The following is a 25,648-nucleotide window of genomic DNA, read 5'->3' on the forward strand; positions in this document are numbered from 1 at the left end:
GTGCGAATAGTAGATTTAGCAATCAACCATACTGAAGGCACTTCTAAAAGATGCTGAGTTTCAGATCCTAATGTACGAGACAGCAAGTAAGGTGTAATTAAATTAATCATTACCCTTGGCAATGCATGCTGGATGGTCTTAATACCAGTACCAAGATCTTAAACTGGATTTTCCCAAAAAATTGGAAGCAAATGTAGCTTAACCAACAAAGGAGAAATACTCCCGATCACTCTTGCTGCCGCATTCTGTGCTACCTGGCTATTATGTTCTTATGTTTACATTAAATTAAATTCTACTGGTAAGGCTTGAGATGAGAAATTGCTCTGCCTTCTAACTAAGAATAATCTTATACCAAGTTGTCTATGTGCTAATGCTAATTAGGAACCTATTTCAAGCCCATTTTATAAAGACATATGGGGACCTATGTGTCTTCACAAAACATTAGGGCTAAAGTGTCAGAAAGCACACCTACAATATAGCAATCGATATTTACGCTTGCTAGGGTGGGTATAGTATGCATGTGCATGCGTATTTTATAAGCAGTGTAAGCTAATCGTAAGTCTGACTGCACTCCACCCACACTCGGCCCCCAAATATGCCTACACGTGGGTCGTGTTAAAGTATAAGCCTTCTTAGCCACTCGCATATTTTTAACTCGCCTATTTTTGTACATGTAACCCTAATGCAAATTTTATAAGAGCCATTTTATGCAATTAAAAAGCCTTTACCTACTAAAAATCTTCTATTAAAATATGTTACCCCAGTGCTCTGGAACTGTCTATCACATGAGCTTGGGACTGAAAACTCCTACCCTGGGGTGAAAAGCTGTTTCTTCGTCATTGCACTCGGTGGGGCATGATGTTCTGGACCACAGTTGCTGCGAGTGGCCCTCTCTTCTGTCACTCTCTCTAAGAACAGAGGGCAACTTCTTCCCCTCTTGTCTCTCTGGTCTCACTGTGCAGCTAATTGTTATGTCTGCTGGTCTGAATATGGTTATGGTACAATGCCTTGATGTCTAGCAATGAAGGGTGGTATGACACATGTCAGCTGTTTTGATATTTGGAAGAAACCCCAGTATATAAAACATTTCAAATAAAGAAAAGAATTCATGTCACACCCAGGGATTTGAAACGTGGGACCAAACATTTTGAGTGAATGAGTAAGAAAAGAAACAAGGGGGGTGAACAAATCTTGTTGTGAAAGCAGAACTATGGTCTACAGAGAGCAGCACATTATAAATTAACAACTCTGCTCATTCTTGTTATGCAGGGAAGGAAAGACTAGGGTTACCGCATGGCTCCAGAAAAAGGAAGACAGATTGAGACATCTGGGTTTTACTTCCATTGAAAGCAATGGAAGTTAAGCCCAGATGTCTCAATCTGTCTTCCTTTTCTGGATTCCCACAGATACACTGGGATACATGGCTTATATACCCTCGTGTATTAAACTATAAATAAATGCCATGTAGAATACTCCAGGTATATTAACAATCTACATCACTAACAGAAGTATATATTCTTAGGATATACTCATATTTCAAAGTCTTCACCAAGTTAAGTCCTTTTTAACATAAGAATAGCCTTACTGGGTCAGACCAATGGTCCATCAAGCCCAGTAGCCCGTTCTCACGGTGTCCAATCCAAGTCACCAGTACCTGGACAAAACCCATCCAGGGCAAGCAGAGGCTTCCCCCATGTCTTAATCACAACTATAGACTTTTCCTCCAGAAATTTGTCCAAACCTTCACTGAAACCAGTTTTAAATCACTGTGGGCTCCTTTTACTAAGGTGCGCTAGCGTTATAGCGCGCACAGGATTTTAGTGCGCGCTACATCCGCGCTACACTTCAAGAACTAACGCCAGCTCAATGCTGGAGTTAAGGTCTAGCGCGCGGGGTAATTTAGCGCACGCTACTCCGCGGGTTAAGGCCCTAACGCACCTTTGTAAAAGGAGCCCTGTGTGTGATGATAAGACGATGAACACTAAAAAAGAAGCCCTTGTGCAGTGATTGAGAAATGAGCCGTTGTAGTGGTGGGCTAGTCTAAGTCCGTGTTTGGGACAAACCTTCGTCAGGGGTCCATGGTAAAAAAGGAAAATAAAAAAGTCACAAAAAATGTAGAGTAGCAGCGAGGTTTGGTGACGTTTGTTTGCAGTTCAGTGAACCCCGATGTCGCCAAACCTCGCTGCTACTCTACATTTTTTGTGACTTTTTTATTTTCCTTTTTTATCATGGACCCCTGACGAAGGTTTGTCCGAAACACGGACCGTGTCGGGCCCCTTGATTGGTAAAAGGGTTTGCATATAATTATTTTGTCACAATAAATTTTGCCTACGTCTTGTACAGACCTGCAGTTTTGTTTTGTTTGCTCTTGGTTGGTTATCTACTGCAGTTTAGGTTGGGACCACCCTCCTCTTCTTGTTTTATGGGCTAGTCTAACTCTCCGTGCAGTCTCCATTTAACAGCGGTTCTCTGAGCACAATAAGTGACTCCTGTTAGAGATGTAGATTCCTTTTTTCTGGAGCTCAGGAAAGGAGAAGCAAGTTGATATGCTGCTTTTCTGTGGTTACGACCAAAGTGGTTAACATACTATACGCTTATTTTGTACCTGGGGCAATGGAGGGTTTCTATTTATTTATTATCCGCTTAAAAAAGCTAAACGGCTTACAATAAAAACATTCAAAATCATAACATGGACACGAAAAAATGATCTATACATAATCACAGCAGAGTTATCATAAAAAAGGCCTCTCTTTGAACTATTCCTATTCATCTGGATGCAAAAATCAACATCTGCATTAAATGTAAGAACAAAGAAATGTGTTTTCAGCAATTTTCTAAATTGTAACATGTTTTTACACAGACATATCATTCCAGGAATCTCATTCCACAACACAGGTCCAGCTACAGAAAAAGAGGATTTAGCAGGATTTACATATTTAACTTCTCTTTTCTGTAATCTAACAGCATACAATTTTCTGATCTCAGTGACCTACTTGGCCTATACAAGGTTAAGTTTATTTATTCAATTTTCTATACTGTTCTCCCTGGGGAGCTCAGAACAGTTTACATGAATTTAATCAGGTTCTCAAGCATTTTTCCTTGTCTGTCCCAGTGGGCTCATAATCTGTCTAAGGTACCTGGGGCAATGGGGGGATTAAGTAACTCGCCCAGGGTCACATGGAGCTGTAGTGGGAATTAAACTCCATTCTCTTGGTTCTCAGGCTGCTGCACTAACCATCGGACTACTCCAGAGGCCCACTATTCTGCACCAACAAACCTCATCAGAGCCAGAATTTGGGCGGGGGGCGGGGGAGTACAACCAGGGCTGGGGGTACCACATGCCCGGATTTCCTCAACATGTCCTCCTTTTGAGGACATATGTAGGTGTCTAGATGGCTTTTCAAAACCCAGCACTTTGTCCGGGTTTTGAAAAGCATTCCTCCACTTTGCGTCGGGCAGGAGGGCATCCGCGTATGCACGGATGTGCTCCTGCCCGACAAGAGCAGGCAGCGTGGGGTGGGATTGGGGGTGGGACTGGGGCATGATGGTGGGGATAGGTGGACCTGGGGGGGGGCGGGTCTAGGGGTCCAGATTTTCCAAACGGAAAATCTGGTAACCCTACCCTGGGCATCCATGACACAAGAGGCTCCGAGCCTGCTCTACGTTGAAAAAGACACAGACTGCTGGTAGAGTTTGGGGCTCCCTCCCACATTCCTGCCCTGAATAGAGTAGAACAAGTAAATGTTCTTTCAAAAAAGTGCAAAGGTTAGGATACACTCCATGAAGTTACATAGTTGTACGTTTAAAACTGGACCAGGGCTGCATTTTGTTTAATTCATTTATTACAATGTTATAATTAAAAATTATTGGGGGGGGGGATGGGGGAGAGGTTAATAGGGGAAAAGGGAAGGGGGAAGGAAATAGGGGGAGGGTATTGAGAGATATTATGGGTAATTTGGAAATATATTTTGAAGAAATGAAAGGCATTTGATGGAAATTAATATGGTGAATTTTAATGTAATGACTATTTTATTGTATTATATTATTGTATACTAGTCTTTAAGCCCGTTACATTAACGGGTGCTAGAAAGCAGCCTCTTTTCCCTCTCCCCCTCCAGTTCCTCCCTGACTCTCTCTCCATTAATGGATGCTAGAGTAGATGTCTGTATGTCTGGGTTTTTGTTTTTTTTTTAATTTGTCTCTTTCTCCTTGGACGCTCTCTGTCTGTCTGTCATTCATTCTGTCTGTGTCTGTCCCTGGCCCCCTGTCAGTCTATCTTTATTTCTAACTCTATGCTCTTCCCTCAATCCGGCATGTGACCTTTTTTCTTTCTCCTCTCCACTTCCTTCCAACGTCTGCTTCCCCTGTCCCCCACACTTCCATTCAGTGTGTGTCTCCCTCTCTCTACCCATTCCATCTACTATTCACCCTCTTTCTTGCCCCTTCCATTCACTGCCCTCTCTTCTCTTTCCATCCATTGTCTGTTCTCTCTCTATCTGTTCCATATGGCATCTCCTCCTTCCTTTCCCCCTTCCTTTTCCCTTGGTCTGGCATCCTGCCATGTCTTCTTCCCTCCAAGCCATTCTCTCCCCCTCTGCTCCCTTTCCTCTTGGCAGCAGCAGCAGCATTCACAATTCATTGCTGTTGCCGGCTTCAGGTTTTCCTCTCTGGCGGGTTCTGTCTTCATGAAAACAGGAAGTAGGCAGGACCCGCCAGAGAAGAAGGCCTGAAGCCGGTAACAGCAGCAAATTGTAAACGCTGCTGCTGCCTAAATCACCCGAGGCAGATCGCTTCTCTCCCCTCCCAGCCCAACCCTCGGTAACTCTCTTATGTCTCCCTCCCAGCAAGATGACCTTAAGAAACCTCCAACAGTGGACAAACTGCCGGCGCCGCCATTGTGAAACCACCACCGCAACCGCCACTATCCTGCCGGTCCTGTAGGCGCAACTAATAGGGGTCCGACAAACAGCCAAATACAGCCGCCCTGAACCTACCCGGAGACTCCCTGCACGGGGGGAAACGCCGCCGGCGTCGCCGCTATCACCACCCCCCTGAGCCGCCACTACTGCTGCATCCGTTGCTGGCCCGCTCCCCACGCTGCGCACCCAGGCCGGGGAGGAGGCGGTGGCGGCAACGGCAACAACAGTGGATTCCGGCAGCAGCGGCTGCCTTCCCCGCCTCCCTCGCCGGCCGACTGCCGAGATTGAGGAGCCGCCACCGCGAAAAACTTTGTGTGGCCGTTGTAACGCTGGTGCGGCTTGTGAGAGGAGCCGACAGGAGAGCAGGATGTCCAGCCTGGGGTCCAATCCTTCGGCGAGTGTAGGTTGTTGCTGGGGATTCGTGCATGCGCATTTCTGCGGCCACGGAACTATTGATCATGGAAGCACGCAGATAGGAATGCGCATGCGCGAGTTAGCCTTTTATTATATAGGATTTACTGGATTTCTTCAATAAAACGTTATAAATTAAGTAAAAAACCCAAACAAACCTGGACCAGGGCTTAAGTTGTGGGGGGTACGGCTGAGACTTATTTTCAGACTCTAGTGCAGAAGAGGCATTCTGCTCTCTTCTCCTAAGCAGCCTGTAGGGAAGAGGAGGGGAGTTGGTGAGCCTGGAGCAGGGCAAAGAAATCCCTAATCCAGCCCCTCTTCTCCTGTTGCTCCCAGCCCACCCAAGCTTTCCCTAGTTCACTGTTCCACTTCTTTTATATCTACAAATTAAGCCCCGGTTAGGAAAAAATATTTTTTCACTCAGCATAAGAACATTGCAGGAGCAAATGGAAAAAGCAGTTAATGTAGCTGGATTTAAAAAAAGGTTTAGACAAATTCTTGGAGGAAAAGTCCATCAACCTTAAGAAGACCTGGAGAAAGCCAATAATTATCCTTATGATTGGTAACATGGAATCCTTCTACTTTTTGGGACTCTGCCAGCTACTTGTGACCTGGATTGGCCCTGTTAGAAGCAGGATCCTGGGCTAGATGGACCTTTGGACTTATCCAGTAGAACCCCCCCCCCTTTTTTTTTTTTAACATACTGAACTAAGACATCTTCTTCAGCTGAAACACAGGCACATATAAATGATCTCCCTTTCCTCTGATATTCTGGACTAGACACTGAGAGAACGGGCTTTTATATTTTCAGTGTATTAAAGAACAACAAAAGTCAAGTTGTCATCCTGAGGGATACAAATGAGTCAGCACCGAGTAGCGGCTTCAGGCACAACTGTCACTACTTGCATGCCTAATGCCAGTGGCTAATACAGCATTTAATTGCTGACCCTTTAACAAATGTGTGCGTTTGTGAAAATGATAAGAACCCTGAATGAGAATATGAACAACTCAATTAAGCGCAGAATAAAGCACACCCTCTCATTTGTCATCTGAGCTTCTTAATTGTGCTTCTATGCATGGTTGATCAGAGAGATTATTATTTCACAGCGACTCAGGGCACTGAACATCTTGTAGAACTTTCTGGCTTGATAAATAGGTCGCATGCTTACTTACTGCCTACACTTCATTGTTCACATGTGAAAACACATTTTACTGTGATTTAAATGAAATCTCGCTGGTTCGTTTGAACACTGCTGTTGTAAGTAGCATCACCTTGCTTGTTTGAAACAGACCTTGGGCCACATTATTTGAAGAGGCCATGTAGCACATAAAGCACTGACATCAGCACTTAACTTGACGCTTCTATCAGCGGCGCTGGCCATTTAAAGGTTGCTGCTCCATCTGTCTACAAAAGACAGCTGCTTTGTTGCTCATATACAGGCAGCCCCCGAGTTACAGACGCCCAACTTAAGTACATACTTAAGAACATACTTAAGTAAGAACATAAGAACATAAGAAGTTGCCTCCACTGGGTCAGACCAGAGGTCCATCTCGCCCAGCGGTCCGCTCCCGCCGCGGCCCATCAGGTCCGTGACCTGTGAAGTGGTCTCTGACCATTCCTATAACCTACCTCAAGTTCTATCTGTACCCCTCTATCCCCTTATCCTCCAGGAACCTATCCAAACCCTTCTTGAACCCCTGTACAGAGTTCTGGCCTATCACATCCTCCGGAAGCGCGTTCCATGTGTCCACCACCCTCTGGGTAAAAAAGAACCTCCTAGCATTTAAGTACATACTTAAGAACGTACTTGCGGCTTCATCTGATTTCACTGAGCAGTATTTCCAGTGGCAGAGACTCCTACACTTGTCCTGTAGCAGATTCAGGAGTGATGCATGGCCACATTAAGAACAGCGTGTGATTGTGCATGCTGTAACTTAGAGGGAACACTGGATAGGGGCAGTTGTCCCTTTTATCAGCTGGGAGCAGAGGTAAGCAGCAAGAATCTTAAAATCTACAAGTTCTGAGTTACATATAAACCCGACTTAAGAACAGCTTTAAAAACATAACTCATTCTTAACCCAGGGACTGCTTTTACACTGGTCTCACTTATAGGCAAAACAGCTGCATTTCACTCTTAAACATATATCTTTCATTTCAGCCTCAAACCAGCCTTCACCCCCACTCCCCCAACATATTGTCTACGCATAAAATTATGTTTAAAACTAGAACACATTTAAGAAATAAATACATATCTATCTATCTAAATACATACACATGCTTCTTATATTTAGTATCACACACTTAGAGGCCAATAATAAATATCAATTTAAGAGTGAAGCAATATCAGCAGGTCAGTCCAAAATTTAGGCCACACTCACATAGTCAATTCTTTCAATTAAATATGGATAAATAAATAATTAATCTTCCAATAGCATTTCAATGCAACTTCATTGTCTTAAGCATAGTTTTATATCATTTCGATAACTCAGTAAATAATGACCTCAGCGGCTACACTCAAACTGTCTATTTCATGTATAGTTTGAGTTAATGTAGCAAGCCTCTTCATCGGTCATAATTATTTCATTTCTATGAAAAATTCATTAATGCCTATAGCAGACTTATCTTAGGCAGCAGGGAGGGACTCCAACGTGAATTCATGTTTCACTATTAGCTGTATCAAGGAAAGTCCCCATTAAGATCAGATCACCACACTCTCCGTGCTGATCTAATACTAAATATCTTATTATTTAGTAAACATTTATTTAAAATCTTACTTTGCAGTACAGCTGGCTTAGTATGTGGCTTCTACTGCAAAGTTAGTGACCAAAACATGCCATGGCATTCTGTAAGCGATGAGCATGCAAATTACTGCCAACTTGCTCCCTTGAGATTTAGATGCGCTGAATACAAACTGCATAGAAAACCATCTTAAAAATTGGTTTTGAAAGTAGTGATTTGGATGTTATGTTGAAAAAAATGGCCATCTGCCACTTAGTACAGCTTCTTGGACATTTTTCTGCTTTGAAAATAAGCTCCTAAATTGCCCAGTGTGTGTACCCCCTCCTAAAGAAAATTGAACCCTGGGGAGCTCCATATGTGATAAAATGGGAGAAGGAAACACAGCCAGAATTACTTGCTCTGCTAAAGTATTTTGATCAACATTATCAAAGACCATCAATAGGTCTAAAAATGTAACACATATTGAGATGCCGTTATGTTTTCCTGTGCATACCAGAGGGCATGATTTATAGTTCTGACTCATGCCTCGGTACATCCAACGATATATATGTCTCAGGACCAGTTATTTCTTATTCTGTTTATATGGTTTTATGTAAAATTCAATAAAACAGTTTTAAAAATGAAAATGATATGTCTTTATCAACAGCCCACAAAAGATCAACCTTAACAGCCACCAAGACTGTTTCAGTACTATGAGCTTTCTAAAACTGTACCAGTTAACATCTAGAAAGCTAGCAGTTTCAGAGGCTGGTATACACTATTGCCAGGAAGGAATGTTTATTTCTTTTAAGTTAAAAGCAATCTACTTCCATAAGTACTCTAGTTTATATCTGAGATAGAACAGTGGAGGGGCATAATCAAAAACAACATCAAAGTTCCCTTTTGGCCTAAGGCCCTAGGTGCACAAAGTAGGCAGCAGGGAAATGTCCATTCTTGAAAAAAAAATGCCCAAAATGTGTTTTTTTTCTGAGAATGGCCTACCTGTACATAAAAGCAGTTTAATCGCCCAGACCGCCACTATGTTTAGAACACATTGCCGACCCAAAAATTGCCCAAGTACCAAATGCCCAAAACAAGACCTTTTAGCCATAAGAACATAAGAACATAAGAAGTTGCCTCCACTGGGTCAGACCAGAGGTCCATCTCGCCCAGCGGTCCGCTCCCGCGGTGGCCCATCAGGTCTATGACCTGTGAAGTGGTTTCTGACCCCTTCTATGACCTACCTCTAGTTCTATCTGTACCTCTCAATCCCCCTATCCTCCAGGAACCTATCCAAACCTTCCTTGAACCCCTGTAAAGTGCTCTGGCCTATCACATCCTCTGGAAGCGCGTTCCATGTGTCCACCACCCTCTGGGTAAAAAAAGACTTCCTAGCATTAGTTCTAAACCTGTCTTTTTTCAATTTCTCTGAGTGACTCCTAGTGGTTGTGGGCCCCCACAGTTTGAAAAATCTGTCCTTATTCACCTTCTCAATGCCCTTTAGGATTTTGAAGGTTTCTATCATGTCCCCTCTAAGTCTCCTCTTCTCCAGGGAGAACAGCCCCAGCATTTTCAACCTGTCAGCTTATGCAAAATTTTCCATACCCCTTATCAGTTTAGTCGCTCTTCTCTGGACCCCCTCAAGTACCGCCATGTCCTTCTTGAGGTACGGCGACCAGTACTGGACACAGTACTCCAGGTGCGGGCGCACCATTGCGCGATACAGCGGCATGATGACTTCCTTCGTCCTAGTTGTGATACCCTTTTTGATGATGCCCAGCATTCTGTTTGCTTTCTTTGAGGCTGTCGCACACTGCGCAGAAGGTTTCAATGTTGTGTCCACCATCACCCCAGGTCTCTTTCAAGGTTGCTCACCCCTAGCATTATTCCCCCCATTTTGTAGCTGAACATCGGGTTCTTTTTCCCTATATGCATGACCTTGCATTTTTCTACGTTAAAACTCATTTGCCGAAGGAGGGGTCAAAAGCACAATTTTCTAACTGGCGCCTGAACTGTCCAACCTCTCCTCCCCCACAACAATCATGGCAGGAGGGTTGTCCGAAGCAACTGCGACCCCCCTGAATGTTCCCCGGCAGGAGAGATGCCCAATCACTCCTGCCAGACACCCTCCACCAACCCCCATGTGATGACACACTTCACCAGTAGGAGGGATGTCCCATCCCTCCTGCCAGCCATCCCCCAACCCCTGCTGGACCGCCCAGCCCACCCACCCACCCACAGGACCCTCCTCTATCCTCATCCAGACCTCCCACCCCCGGGACCCCCCAAACCCTCCTGAACCCCCCCAAGGCCCCCCAGACCCTCCTCTAACCTTTTGATGATGGCCGGTTGGATGGGTCCTCCCTCCGTCCATCTGGCAGTCCCGCCTCCCTCTGAATGGCAGGCCTTCCCCTTCCCGGTGCATTGTGGGATGCACCAAGGAGGGGCCTAGGGCCTGATTGGCCCATGCACTGCCCATAGGAGGGGCCTTAGGCACCTGGGCCAACCAGAATCTTAGGTATGCCCATGTGCCTATGGCCCATCCTATGGGTGGAGCCTTAGGCGTCTGAGTCAATCAGGTCCTAGGCCCCTGCACAGTGCATCTCACAATGCACCTGGAAGGGGCAGGCCCACCATTCAGAGGAAGGCAGGCACCTAAATGTGGGAGTGACTCAATAAGATGTTGGATGGCTGCTAGATGAATCTGCAGACTACAGTGCCCCCAGCAGCTGCTGAAGGGTGCATGGTGATGGATCCAGTCAATGAACATGTTGATCAAGGTGATCCCAAATGTGCTTGATTAGGTTAAGGTCTGGAGAATTCAGAGGCCAGGGAAGTAGCTGGAAGTCTTGGTTGTGCTCTGCGAACCACTCACAAACAATTCTGGTGGTATGACATGTCGTATTATTCTCTTGAAAGATCCCATCAGCCATAGGGAAAACCATAAACATGTATGGGTTTACTTGATCTCAAGGATGGAGAGATACCCGTATCGGTTGAGAGTGCCTTCCAGAGGTATTAAGGGACCCAGACCATACCAAGAAAATATTCCCCAGACCATAACGCTGCTGCCACCAGCTTGGGTATGGTTACTGGGTATTTGTTCTTGGTGGTTTCATGCTTGACATGACAATGTCCATCCATTCAATGGAGCTCAAAACGTGACTCACTGGAGAAGGCAACCCTCTGTTAGTTGGTGCAAGTCCAATGTTGGTGCTCCTTTGTAAACTGCAGCTGGTTTTGTTTTTTTTTTGCAATGAACCCTCATGAGCATGAATGCAGTCACCAGCCATCTGCTCCGTAGCCTCATTCACAATAGGTTTCACTGCACAGTCATTTTGGACACACATCTTGAAGCCTCCTGGTTCGTTTGGATGGTAAATTGCTTCATGATAGCATGCCGATCGGCCTGAATCAACTTGCGCAGTCGACATTCACCTCTCACATCGATGGCTTGTGCTGCCCCACTGATACCACGTCGGGTCATCAAAAAGGTTCCATTCATCCACTCACAGGACACTTTAACCACAACAGCCCATGAACAGTTCACAACCTTCACTATTTTCAGAATGCTGCCGCCCCCTTGATTATGATGATGATTATGCCTTTTCCAATGTCTGATAAATTACACTTTTTTCCCCGTGACAGCCACAGTTGCTATATCGGCAACTTGCTGACATCTCACTTTATATACCAATGAGGTCTGTACGCAACACATACATTCGTTCATTGGCTGTGCATCCCTGACATCATAGGTAGGCATTGGTCATAATAATGTGACTTGACTGTATAAATATACTGATAGTATATACCAAGTTTTGTTGGTTTAATCAGCTATACTGAAAAGGGGTCTATGGAAAATCAGCAAAATTTAAGGGGAGAGTGATCAAATGGCAAACTTTTACTGCACTTTGATTTACCACAGGAGTCAGCAACCTGTAGTATAACAAACCCACAGGTTGCTGACTAACATAATCAAAGAGCGCTGCTTGTGAGCAATCTCACAAGCAGCATTATTCCAGTGTCCTGGGAGCATCAGGCCTCAAAGCTATGGCTTAATGTTTCCAGGCTTGACCTTAAAGGGGTTATTATTCCGCCCCACCCCATCCCCCTACCCCACCAAAGGACCCCCCATCCTATTGGACCTATAAGCTCAGTACCTGGTGGTTTAGTGGTCTTCCGGAAGAGGTAATTCCCAGTTGCTCCTACCCTACTGACACTGTCTACAAAATTGTACCCCTAAACATGACTTAAGGACCTGTAGCTTGACAACTTCCTCCCTAAGTTGCCAAGAATTACACAAATGTGTAAACCAGTAAATAAGACAAAAATATTCATTACGATCTTTGCTGCTGTAAAAGATATACACAAAATAGACAAGGCAGTGCACTTAACAAAATCTAGTTTTGCCAACCAAGAATGCAAAAACCTTTATAACTGATATGAGTATATTAAGATATGTCATATTCCATCTGTAACAATTGATTTTTTTTAATGGTAAGAAGGGCTATTAACATTTATTAGCCACTGGTTATCTATTTCAGCTGTTCCCATTGTGAACAACAAGCCACTTAATAAAATCAATTAATCTTTTATTCTTGTAAGTGCTGCCTAAAGTACTGGATGTGATTAATTTCCCAAGAAGTCCTCTCTGAACGGGGCTTTTGTAATGAAAGTACAACTGCATCCACTTAATGAGAAACGAGACAGAAATCCAGTTACAGTATATGTGATTTCTGTGCCAGGAAAAGTCATCTTCACTGCTCAGACTGACAAGAGCTCATATATTGTCTATGCAGGCTGCTATGCTTCCTTCTAGGTATCTTTTGGTTGGCTTGACCCGATAAAGCACACCACTTCTGGTTGAGGGGGGGGGGGGATCTACATTCAATTCCCCACAGAGTAGAGAAAGGCAGGGCTCAAAAGGCAGAATGCAACAGGGAGAAATGTTATCAGCCTAATTAGGAATGAAAAATCATGTTCATTGCTTATCTCAAGGACTGAGGTCTCCCTGGCAGACACCATGCCTCTGATATATTCCAGAATTTGGGAATTACTTAAAAAAAAAAAAAAGTTTCCATTTCCACAGACAGCATAAGACCTGAGATGTTTATCATCTTAAAGTAACAAGCATAAAACAAAAGGAATGACCCCAAAGAAGACTTTTTGTCGAAACGCAGACCGTGTTGGGTCCTGTATCCCTAGCGGATTAGGTCCTTTAAGGCTCTTATGTGGATGATTTACTTTGATGTGGATGGAATTATTTTATGTGGATGATTTTAGTGTACCTTTGGAACTTTGATACTTTCAAATAAAGTCCATTTGGGAACATCGTCACTCCACAGAGTTTTTTTGGTTGTATCATCTTAAAGTAGTAATGTGGTTCTAATGCTCTTTTTAGGATTCTGCAAGCAAAGCCATTGGAAGCCTTACAACAAGCAGCTTATAGATGTTTCTCTCCTGCCGATTTAGAAAGAACTACCACTCAATGACCACTGATATTTGGCACACATGTCACTAGTGTCTGATACTTAGAACAAGTATAAAATTCCGACCAAGAATCATAACTCATACCTCCTCCCCCAAATCCTACAAATTCCCCTCCCATCAGCCCCACAGAGCACAGCTCCTCACCATCCTAGCTTCCTAAATCACTTGTCCTTGCATCCCATAACACCACAACCCCTTCCCCACCTCCAGATCAGTGCTCCTCCTTCCACTTTCTTTACATCTCCACTACCTCCACTGCACTAGCTCAATTTTTTTTTCTCTCTCTTCTCCTGCAAAGGCCCCACAGGCTCTCAAGGTTGCTGTGACACAGTTCACTGCTCATGTCTTCACAGCTCTAGAATGTGCTAAACCAGTAGTCTCAAAAGCGCAGCCCGGGGCCCACATGCAGCCCACTAGGTACTATTTTGAGGACCTCGGTATGTTTATCATAATCACAAAAGTAAAATAAAACAGTTTCTTGATCATATGTCTCTTTAGCTATAAATTACAATATTATTAATAAGACATAGCCAAAAGGAAATATTTATAAACTATAAAGAGTTTTACCTCAGGCAAAATTGTAATTTCTGTAATAAGACATTAACTATTTTTTTCTGAGGCCCTCCAAGTACCTGCAAATCCAAAATGTGGCCCTGCAAATGGTTTGAGTTTGAGACCACTGTGGTACCCTATGCACTTTTAAATTACTTATCTTAAATATTCATTTAATGTTCCCCCGCACAGTGGCGTAGCAAGGACAGTGGTGCCCTTCCCCACCCTCTTCCCCGGCCACCTGCCATGTGCGCACGCCCCTTCCCCGTACCTTTTTAACTTTGGCACGAACAGCTACCAACTAGCTACCCATGTCGGCTTCAGTGCTCTCTTTGATGTCACTTCCCAGGCGCGGGTCCCGGAGGTGACGTCAGAGAGAGCACCGAAGCTGACACGGGCAGCAAGTTGGTGGCTGGTCATGCCAAAGTTAAAAAAGCAAGGGGGAAGGGGTACGCACGCGGCAGGGGTTGGAGAGAAGGAGGGGTGCCAGCACCCCGAGCAAGATGGCACCCGGGGCAGACCACCCTCCCACCCCACCCCCTTAGTACGCCACTTCCCCCACAGGACAGGTTTGAATTTATAAAAGCTGGATTTTTGACTTTAACCTCTGACCCTGTGTGACAGAGTGTATGAAACCCTGCCACTTCCCCTGCTTGACACTGCTGCTCAGAATCAGAATAAACCCCATGAAAACCCAGCACTCCCCCTCCTGGCTAAATTGTCTCACAACCACAGCAGCAGTGAGAAAGAGGTTTCCTCAAGAAGGGGGGAGGGGAGAAAAGTAGGAAACCAGAAAGTGACTGAGGGGAACTTAAAAGGCCGAGCCAGACCCAGGAGGAGAGGTGTGCTACAGGGAACCTAGGAGCTGGAGAAGCTGGTTGGAAGGGCTTGGCACTGACAGAGTTTGTAGGAGGTAAGACTCTACTGTATTTAAAAACATGCCTTTGTTCTAGTGCCTGCTAAGACCTGGGACCAAATGCTGCCTAACTGTTTCCTGCACCTAAAATAAAGACTTTGGGGTGTGTCAAGCCCTACGGAGAATGGGACTTGTGTTTGGGAAAAGAATGGGGAAAAGCCTACTTGTTTTCTTTGAAGAACACAAACTTATAGGATCCTGTGAAGAAACAGGCTCTGCACTACTGTTTAATTAAAGAGTTTTTTCTTGAATGCTCAGAGTGTGGTCTGTCTGTCTGTGCAACTTTTCTCTGGAGCACACTGCCCACCTCTATCGCACCCTTTAAGAAAAAAATGTATCCAGGCCAAACAACTGCATCAATGTCCTTATGATCATGTTAAGTCAGATCATGGGCGGAGTCACAGGTTACATGTATTAAATACAGGCTAGTATTAATGCCTACTCATGACATATGCGCATAAAGTACTTGGTAATATTTATATCTGCTTTCAAGAAGGCATAATGGCCCTGACTCTACAAACAGCACCTAGTAACACTTAATGGCAAGCTGCTATTCAGCGTAGTTGTCAGTCAACCACAAGATGTGTTTTACAGAATCACACCAATTAGCGCCTAATCTAACTTAGGTACCAGTAGACATCATAATGTTAGGTGCCAGTATATTAGGCCAAGGTTTTCCTAGCCTAATTTACCGATGCTTAACACAGATGCCTTCTGATGACTAAACCAATTTAAAAATAGGCAATATAGCAAGTACTTAATATCCTCAAATTAGTTTCCTCTTGCTATATAAAATCAAGTTTGTAAGAAAGCAGTATGTAGATGTTAAACACGGGGAATTCTCAGAACGCTACTCTGATATGGAAATAATCAGTGTAGCAGCAGTCGTCACTGATCTCACCCGGTATATCTCATAACTACTTTGATTACATGCTTAATGGCCGCTGGATCAGTAGAACTGTTGTGCTCAAAATGTTGTTGCTGCACTAGCCCTGTCCTGAAGAAGAATCGAAACGCGTTGGTGGGGAACAGTGCAACAACATGACACTTAAAGCTAAGTTCAAGAATTTAAGAATCAAAACGCTGAGCTAAGGGTTTCAACATATCCTCAACGCTGACACCTAGATCCTTTTCTTGGTGGTGAGTCCTAACATGGAGCCTTACCTAGCTATAATTCGGATTCCTCTTTCCCACATGCATCACTTTACACTTGCTCACATTAAACATCTTCTGCTTTTTTGATGACCAGTCTTAAAAGATTCTCTTGCAATTTTTCACAATCCTCTTGCGATGTAACAACTTTGAACAACGCTGTCATCATCAAATTTGATTATCTCACTAGTTATTCCAGTCTCTAGATCATTAATAAGCATGTTAAAAATCAGTGGTTCCAGCACAGACCCCTAAGGAACCCCACTATTTACCCTTCTCCATTGAGAATACTGATTCTGTTTTTTGTCTTTTAACCAGTTCTTAATCCATAATAGGACGTTACCTCCTAACCCATGACTTTTTAATTTCCTCATTGTCCTTCATGAGGTACTTTGTCAAATGCCTTTTGAAAATCTAGATACACAATATCGACTGGCTCACCTTTAGCCACATGTTTATTCACCCCTTCAAAGGAATGTAGTAGATTAATGAGGCATGATTTCCCTTGACCAAGACTATGTTGGCTTTGTCTCATTAATCCATGCTTATGTATGCAGTATACTCTGCAAATTTTGCCTAGCACTGATGTTAGACTCACCGGTCTATAATGTCCTGGATCACCTCTGGAAACCGTTATAAAAATTGGTATTACATTGGCCACCCTCCAGTCTTCCAGTACCATGCTAGATTTTAAAGGTATATTACAAATTACTAACAATAGCCCTGAAAGTTCATTTTAAAATACTGATAGAAACTTGCTGAGCTATTGTTAGTAATTAGTAATTTATCTTTAAAATTCAGCATGGTAGACCTAAACATAACAACATCTTTGCGTGAGGTCAGTAAAACAGTCACCAGATATCATCAATGAAATACCCAGGTCCAGATGGCATACCAACCAGCATTTTCATATAGAAAAAGAATTACAATCTCCTCAAGCTCGCAGAGCTCTGCATTTATTATCCATCTGTGCAAGACGAAAGGTGGCAAAAACCCCACATAATTTAAACTGCTGGGAAAAGGGCTAGAAAGAGTATTTTTAACAGAATAATAGGCCAACATTTTCCCAGAATAAGTATGGATTGAAACCTGCCTAGAGATAATGGGCATACTGTTCTTGGCAAGGCAAACTCAAGAAAAATGTCTTGAGCAAAACCAAAATCTATATGTGATCTCTATTGACCTGACAAAGGTCTTCGATACAGTCAATCACACTGGTCTGTGGGAAATTCTCCAGAAACTCAGCTGTCCAGAGATTTTTGTTGGCCAAGGTATAGGAATGCGATGAATTCTCTTATCCCATCTTAGTCTCCAATAGCACAACATAAAGCTGCATATTAGCACCAAGACTCTATTATCTTTTGTCATCTCTCAGTTGGATTATTGTAATGCATTATATCAAGGAATAAGCCAAGAAAGAACTCCAGAGATTCCAATAATTCAGAATACAGCTGTTAAACTTCTATTCAAAGTGAAAAAAATTGATCATGCAACTCCCCCTTCTAATTAACGCTCATTTGTTAACCCATTCTCATAGACTGACTTATAAAACTTACTTCTAACATTCAAATCCAGAATGACACAATCCCCAGGATTTATCAATAGATTACTTACTCCATATACACCTACAAGATCATTACGCTCAAGTAATCAAGATTTATTATCAACTCCATCATCACATTACATAGTATACAATACGACAAGAACATCGATTTTTCTATCACTGCTCCATCATTATTTAAAGATGCTTTTGATCATTAATGCCATCTGTATGCATCCGCTATCTTATTAGATTTTAATATCCTTCCTATTGTGCTTTCCACTCAGTGTCTCTCTTTTCTTTCAATTATTGTTTTTCTCCCCTCTCTCTGATTGTTATGTTAGTCTGTCTTGGTTATTGTACACCCCTGGTTTTTGTTTGTTGTTTTTTTTAGCTTTGTAATCATATGCACTGCTTAGATATTTGATAAGTGGTATATCAAATTTTTAATAAACTTGAAACTTATCTTTTCTATGATGCTCCTGGATGTCTTCTAGGATATGGATTGGGACGCTTATATTCAGTCATGAACAGGTAGAGAGAGGGATGCACAGCGGTAGAATCAATGGTCAAGAATTATTTACAGATAATTATGCACTACAAGCCTACTCACTGGAGGCCATCTGCATTATCATACACTAGTTTCCCCAGCCAGTTATATTCTTTGGGCTCACCATCAACCCGAACCCCCACCCCTCCTTCAAAGGTCATGTATCAGCCAGGGGGTCTCAACACAGCTCTTGAGACAAACCTAGCCAGATAAGTTTCCATGAATGTCTATGAGATAAATTTGTATGCACTACTTTTATTGTAAGCAAATCTATTTCATGCATATTCATCATTAGCTTTGAAAACCTGATTGGCTAGGTATGCTCCAAGGACTGGATTGAGAACACTGATTTAAGACCTATGTCAAGTCTACAGATTTTATTGAGGCCACTCAACCAAGTGCAGCTGATAAATTCTGGAAATATGCTTTCTAACCCTGTCAACATTCCAAAGACATAGGGCTCCTTTTACAAAGGTGCGTTAGGGTCTTAACGCGTGGAATAACGCATGGTAAAATGCCACGTGTACTAGCCGCTACCGCCTCCTCTTGAGCAGGTGGTAGTTTTTCAGGTAGCGCTCGCTATAGTGCACGCTAATCCAGTGCATGCGCTAAAAACGCTAGTGTACCTTTGTAAAAGGAGCCCATAGTCTTTCTTTGGTCGATTCTGCCATCATCCACAGTATTGTAATGAATAGGAGACTGACTATAATAGAATAATTACTAGTGAGGAGAAAGCGACTGTTACTTTGAAAAAATGCTCAGAGAATTGAAACTCTGAAGAGGGGGTGAAAACCTCCTCTTGAGGAAAGAGTTTACCGTCCAGTCATTGCATTGGAACGTCACTTTCAAACCACTGGTAAAAGGTTAAATTATGCTTGCAAGCTCAACATGTAATATTCAAAATTTCTTATGCAAAAATCTCTCTCAATGGAAAAAATGATGTGATGCACTTATCTGAAAAATATTCATAAGGATCTTAAGGCTCTCAGGGGTCCCAACGCGGCCCCGTTTCGAGTTCTGCTTCAGGAGACCCAAAACCACATTTCAAACCCTTTGTGCAATCATACTGCTATTCCACGAGATAATCGTTCACTGAATACATAGAAACATAGAAACATAGAAATAGACGGCTGATAAGGGCCCACGGCCCATCTAGTCTGCCCACCTTAATGTCCCTCCCCTACCTTTGCCCTGTGAATAGATCCCATGTGCCGATCCCATTTGGCCTTAAAATCAGGCACGCTGCTGGCCTCAATCACCTGTAGTGGAAGACTATTCCAGCGATCAACCACTCTTTTAGTGAAAAAGAATTTCCTGGTGTCACCTCGTAGTTTCCCGCCCCTGATTTTCAACGGATGCCCTCTTGTTGTCGTGGGACCCTTGAAAAAGAAGATATCTTCCTCCGCCTCGATGCGGCCCGTAAGATACTTGAACGTCTCGATCATGTCCCCCCTCTCTCTGCGCTCCTCGAGCGAGTATAGCTGTAATTTGTCAAGCCGTTTTTCGTATGGTAGATCCTTGAGTCCCGAGACCATCTGGGTGGCCATTCTTTGCACCGACTCCAGTCTCAGCACATCCTTGCGATAATGCGGCCTCCAGAATTGCACACAGTATTCCAGGTGGGGCCTCACCATGGATCTATACAATGGCATAATGACTTCCGCCTTACGACTGACGAAACCCCTTCGTATGCAGCCCATGATTTGTCTTGCCTTGGACGAAGCCTGCTCCACTTGATTGGCAGACTTCATGTCCTCACTGACGATTACCCCCAAGTCTCGTTCTGCTACCGTTTTTGCTAGGATCTCACCATTAAGGGTATAAGACTTGCATGGATTCTGGCTGCCCAGGTGCATAACTTTGCATTTTTTGGCATTGAAGTTGAGTTGCCATGTCCTAGACCATCGCTCCAGTAGGAGTAGGTCGTGCATCATGTTGTCGGGCACTGAATCTTCGTCTGTTGTGCATTTGCCCACTACATTACTCAGTTTGGCGTCATCGGCGAATAATGTTATTTTACCTCGAAGCCCTTCTGCCAAGTCTCTTATAAAGATGTTGAATAGGATTGGGCCCAAGACTGAGCCCTGTGGTACTCCACTAATCACCTCCGTCATTTCGGAGGGGGTGCCGTTCACCACTACCCTTTGGAGCCTACCTCCAAGCCAGCTCCCAACCCATTTCGTCCCAACCCATTACAAGGATTCCAAACCCCTGAGAGCCTTAAGATCCTTATGAATATTTTTCAGATAAGTGCATCGCATCATTTTTTCCATTGAGAGAGATTTTTGCATAAGAAATTTTGAATATTACATGTTGAGCTTGCAAGCATAATTTAACCTTTTACCAGTGGTTTGAAAGTGACGTTCCAATGTAATGACTGGATGGTAAACTCTTTCCTCAAGAGGAGGTTTTCACCCCCTCTTCAGAGTTTCAATTCTCTGAGCATTTTTTCAAAGTAACAGTCGCTTTCTCCTCACTAGTAATTATTCTATTATAGTCAGTCTCCTATTCATTACTATAGCCATTTTACTGAAAAGCATTTATACATAAGTCCCTGTTTTCATTCTTAACGGAATCATCCACAGTATGACAGAGGGGCGAGTTTGCTCACCAAAATCAAAGTGTCCACAATGCAGTTCAGATGTGAATCGGGATGCTATGTACTGCAGACACCTCAGGCAATTTGAGTAATTCCACCAGTGTTCCCTGAGATCCATTTGGCAAGACAGAATCTCCAACAGAGTAGTCCTTGAATGGTGCCAAATTGTTAGGGTGATAAGGATGGTGGTGAAACTCACTCGATGGGTAGGTTATGTTATAGTGATGGGAGACACTAGAATTTCCAGTTTTGTGCTCTATGGCCAATTGGAAAGATCACAAAAAAAGCCACACTTCAGATTCAAGGACACCTTCAAGCACAACCTTAAAACCTTCAAAGTAGACCTCAATGATTTCTTGGCATAGCCTTGGACAGGTTGAAATGAAGGCAGCTTTGTCACCTTGGTCACCTAAAGCTTATAAACCAAGAGGTCAATATTTAGACTATGGCAGTCAGTGGTTTTGTTTTGGGTTTTTTTAGTCACTGACAGCTGCAGGCTGAATTAAGTGTAGATATTCAGTGCTGGATCATACTCGTATATGGACACCCAGAAAGTACTTGGGTATTACTGATATTCAGTGCCATACCTATTTATCTAACCAGGCAAAGTAAGGACAGCCTTTAGCGAGGTACAACTGGCTTGATTAGGTACCGGTATGTGAGCTAGAGATACAGGACACAACATGGTCCGCGTTTCGACAAAAAGTCTTCTTCAGGGGTCCCTGGGGGTCCTATATAGGTCAATACGTGGGAAACGATTGTGTGGTGAGCCCCCTCATTATACTGGAAACTTAACTTTTTCCCTGTTTTTTAGGGGAAAAGTTAAGTTTTCAGTATAATGTGGAGGGTTACACCCCCCACACCCCACTAACATGGCAGTGTGAGGCAGCGCGATCCCTATTAAGTAGAGTGGGGGGGTTCCCCCCCACACCCCCCATCAGAGGCCTTTAAAATATGGGTTTTCTTCGGCAAGATCAAGCCCTGCGCTCGGTTGTTGGCGCGCCTTTGTCCTCGCGCGCTTTTGACCCGTCACCCCTCCAAACCCCCCCCCCCCCCCGGCTAGGCCCTTCAACTATAGAACGCCAGACACTGATCCTACTCTTATTTCCTACCAAACTACTGGAACCAACTACCCCTGCAGATCAGATCCCTCGAATGGGCTCCTGAACTTTAGGAACGCAATAAAAACATACCTCTTTACCATATAAGTATAAAGATAAATGTATATTGGAACCTGACCATCTGCATTTGGCATACTAGGACACTCGAATTGTATTATAAACACAACATATTGTAGCCGACTGGACTGTATATTATGTATGTGTAACCTGTAAATCGTCTTGACTATATATTATGTTTGTTCAACTTGTAACCCATTCTGAGCTTGTTGGGGAGAATGGGATAATAAATAGGGGGAAATGGGTAAGAGAGGATTATATTGTCATTTTTCCCTGTACTTTAGTTAGATTGTGAGCCTTCGGGACAGTAAGGGAATTTCTAAGTACCTATATCTTACTTATAATTTTAATGCACCAATATATTCATTGTAACCCGTTCTGGGCTCTTTTGGGAGGACGGGCTAAAAAATTGAATAAATAAATAAATATTTATGCAAGCACCACAGCTTGCTAAGGCACCAGCAGTTTGTTTTGTGTCTGTAATAAGTGATTTTTCCCCCCCACGTGTGTGTTTGTGCTCGGACTTTTCCTATTGAATCTGATGGAAACGAGGTTACTAAGGGTTTCGGAGGGTATGAAAATAAAGCCAATAAAGGGGAGTAGCGTGGACAGCCTTTGCTTTCTCGACCATTTGCGCTGGTATCATGAATCACACATACGCAATGCAATTTCCCTGACTTTTTCAACCACCCGAGTGTCTTTGCATATCTGCAAAGGGATAGTCAGGGCTGCCCACGGAGAACTATGTTTATTATTTCCCAATTTGCTGATTTTTAGCCTCCGTGCAACCTCTACTCCAACTTTGAATTTCTAGATGTTTTGAGAGCCTTCCCACATATTTATTTACAATAGGTTCTAGGGATGTGAAATAGTTTTTGGATTAATGGTAACACGTGATAGATGTATTGAGTTGCATACCTTTAAATGGTAAAACATGATAGATTTTTGAGCTGAATACCTTTAAATGAACTGAATAGGAGAGAGGCCAGTTTAAACCAAATCCTCATTCAATCCATTTATTTTCAGCTGCAATGTGCACCTGCCAGGAGGGGCAGGGCAGACAAACCAGAGCCACTTTGGCAGGAAGAGAAGGAAAAATACATGGCACTTACAAAATGTTGTTGAAACTTTGTGATAAGCAGCCAGACAAGTCTATCTCTGCCATTCTTCCTCATATTCCATGGCTGATGATCAGCATCAGACTAGGAAAGTGAAACAATTACAGTGGTGCCTCGCATAACGAACGCCTCGCACAACGAACGCTGCACACAACGAACTTCATGTCTTGATTAAACACAACGAACTTCGTTTCACACAACGAACTTCACACAACGAACTTCGTTTCACACAACGAACTTCGTTTCACACAACGAAGTCGCCCGAGCTGCCGATGTATTGCATCCTTCCGCGCAGGCACTGCAGGCAGTCGTTAGTCACTGCGCTTAACTGCCCTCTCTCACTGTATACAGTCGTCCTTTTAAGATAAACTCAATATTTTTTATATATCATGGCTTCTAAAAAAAGCAGGAAGGTGATTTCTGTTGAAATGAAACGGGAAATAATTAGAAGGAGTGAATGTGGGGTAAAACAGTGTGCCCTCGTCAAAGAGTTTGGCCTCAGCAAGACCACCATTTTCACAAATTTATCTTTTTTTATGTCATCTTAGCATATTTTATGCTGCAGAACGAATAATTTTTTTTAACATGTATTGTTATGGGAAAACGCGTTTCACATAACGAACTTTTCGCATAACAAACTTGCTCCTGGAACGAATTAAGTTCGTTGTGTGAGGCACCACTGTATACTCATTTCACTGCATCATTTTCTGTCCCGGATTCAGAGAGGGCGGAAAAGATACTAGCTTGGAAGGGCTTCGAGGGAGACAGACAAACTGAACCAGCATTTTTTCCCCTCAACATCACAGCAAATTGACTCCTGTAAAAAATCTCTCAATTTGTCTGAGTATGGATCCAGAGCCGCTCGTACAAAGCAGAGTGAGGGTGAGAGGGAAACTCCTAGACAGGACCAGACAAAAAGAGGCAGAGACAGGTGGATTCTTTATTAATGTCATAGCAAAGTAATTCTAGCTGTAAAAATCTCTCAGCCCATCTGGGTGTGGATCTAGAATCATAAGAACATAAGAATTGCCGCTGCTGGCTCAGACCAGTGGTCCGTCGTGCTCAGCAGTCCGCTCCCGCGGCGGCCCTTAGGTCAAAGACCAGCGCCCTAACTGAGACAAGCCCTACCTGCGTACGTTCTGGTTCAGCAGGAACTTGCTCTTGAATCCCTGGAGGGTGTTTTCCCCTATAACAGCCTCCGGAAGAGCGTTCCAGATATGAAGAGTGAGGACACGCAGGTACATGCAGCATAGGAGCCAACTTTTCAAAATGATTAGGGATGGGTGCTCAAAAGCCCCATCTCAGACCTCCCCCAAGCTCCGCCCCTGCCCCTATAATAATAGTACAAATTGTAATGCCATTTTTTCCATTCATTTTGCATATATACATAGTAACATAGTAGATGACGGCAGATAATGACCCGAATGGTCCATCTAGTCTGCCCAACCTGATTCAATTTTAATTTTTTATTTCTTCTTCTTAGCTATTTCTGGGCAAGAATCCAAAGCTCTGTCCGGCACTGTGCTTAGGTTCCAACTACTGAAGTCTCCATCAAAGCTTACTCCAGCCCATCTACACCATCACAGCCTTTGAAGACCTTCTCAGCCCATCCTCAACCAAATGGCCATATACAGACACAGACCGTGCAAGTCTGCCCAGTTCTATAATATTTACTATTATCTTCTGATTCTAGATCCTCTGTGTTCATCACCATGCTTTTTTGAACTCTGTCACCGTTTTCCTCTCCATCACCTCTCTCAGGAGCACATTCCAGGCATCCACCACCCTCTCCGTACAGAAGAATTTCCTTACATTGCTCTTGAGTCTACCACCCCTCAGCCTCAAATTATGTCCTCTGGTTTTACCATTTTCCTTTCTCTGGAAAAGATTTTGTTCTACATTAATACCTTTCAAGTATTTGAACTTCTGAATCATATCTCCTTTCCTCTAGGGCAGGGTTGCCCACACTTTTTTGACTCGCGAGCTACTTTTAAAATGACCAAGTCAAAATGATCTACCAACAATAAAATTTAAAAAAACACAACGCACATTGTACACATAGAAAATGTTAATTATCATTCCTATTCTGGGGTTTTTTCAAAGAGGTCAAAGCAGATGACTCAATGCACTGTCACTCTCGACACTCATAGGCTCCGTGCACTAAAAACCACTATTGCGGTTTAGTAAAAGGGGACCATATTGTAAAATATAGACAGCAGATATAAATTCAGACACATTTTGATCACTAAATTTAAAATAAAATAATTTTACCTACCATGTCTGGTGATTTCATGAGTCTCTGGTTGCACTTTCTTCTTCTGACTGTGCATCCAATCTTTCTTCCCTTCTTTCAGCCTGTATGCTTCCTCTCCTCCACACCTCATTCCCTCCCCCAACTTTTTCTTCCTCTCTCCCTGACCTTTCTTTCTTTCTCTCTTCATGCCCCCTTTCTTTTTTTCTGTTTCTCTTCATTCCTTCTGTCTCCCTGCCTGTCCCCTTTCTTT

The 25,648-nt window shown here is 43.3% G+C and overlaps 1 protein-coding gene across 1 annotated transcript in view; it reads right to left on the reverse strand.

Annotated features, from left to right (window-relative positions):
• Positions 1-25,648, reverse strand: part of PRDM6 (PR/SET domain 6) — a 288,493-nt gene that overhangs the window by 46,493 nt on the left and 216,352 nt on the right.

The sequence above is a fragment of the Geotrypetes seraphini genome, chromosome 1 (assembly GCF_902459505.1).
Source record: "Geotrypetes seraphini chromosome 1, aGeoSer1.1, whole genome shotgun sequence".
In the NCBI taxonomy this organism is placed as follows: Eukaryota; Metazoa; Chordata; class Amphibia; order Gymnophiona; family Dermophiidae; genus Geotrypetes; species Geotrypetes seraphini.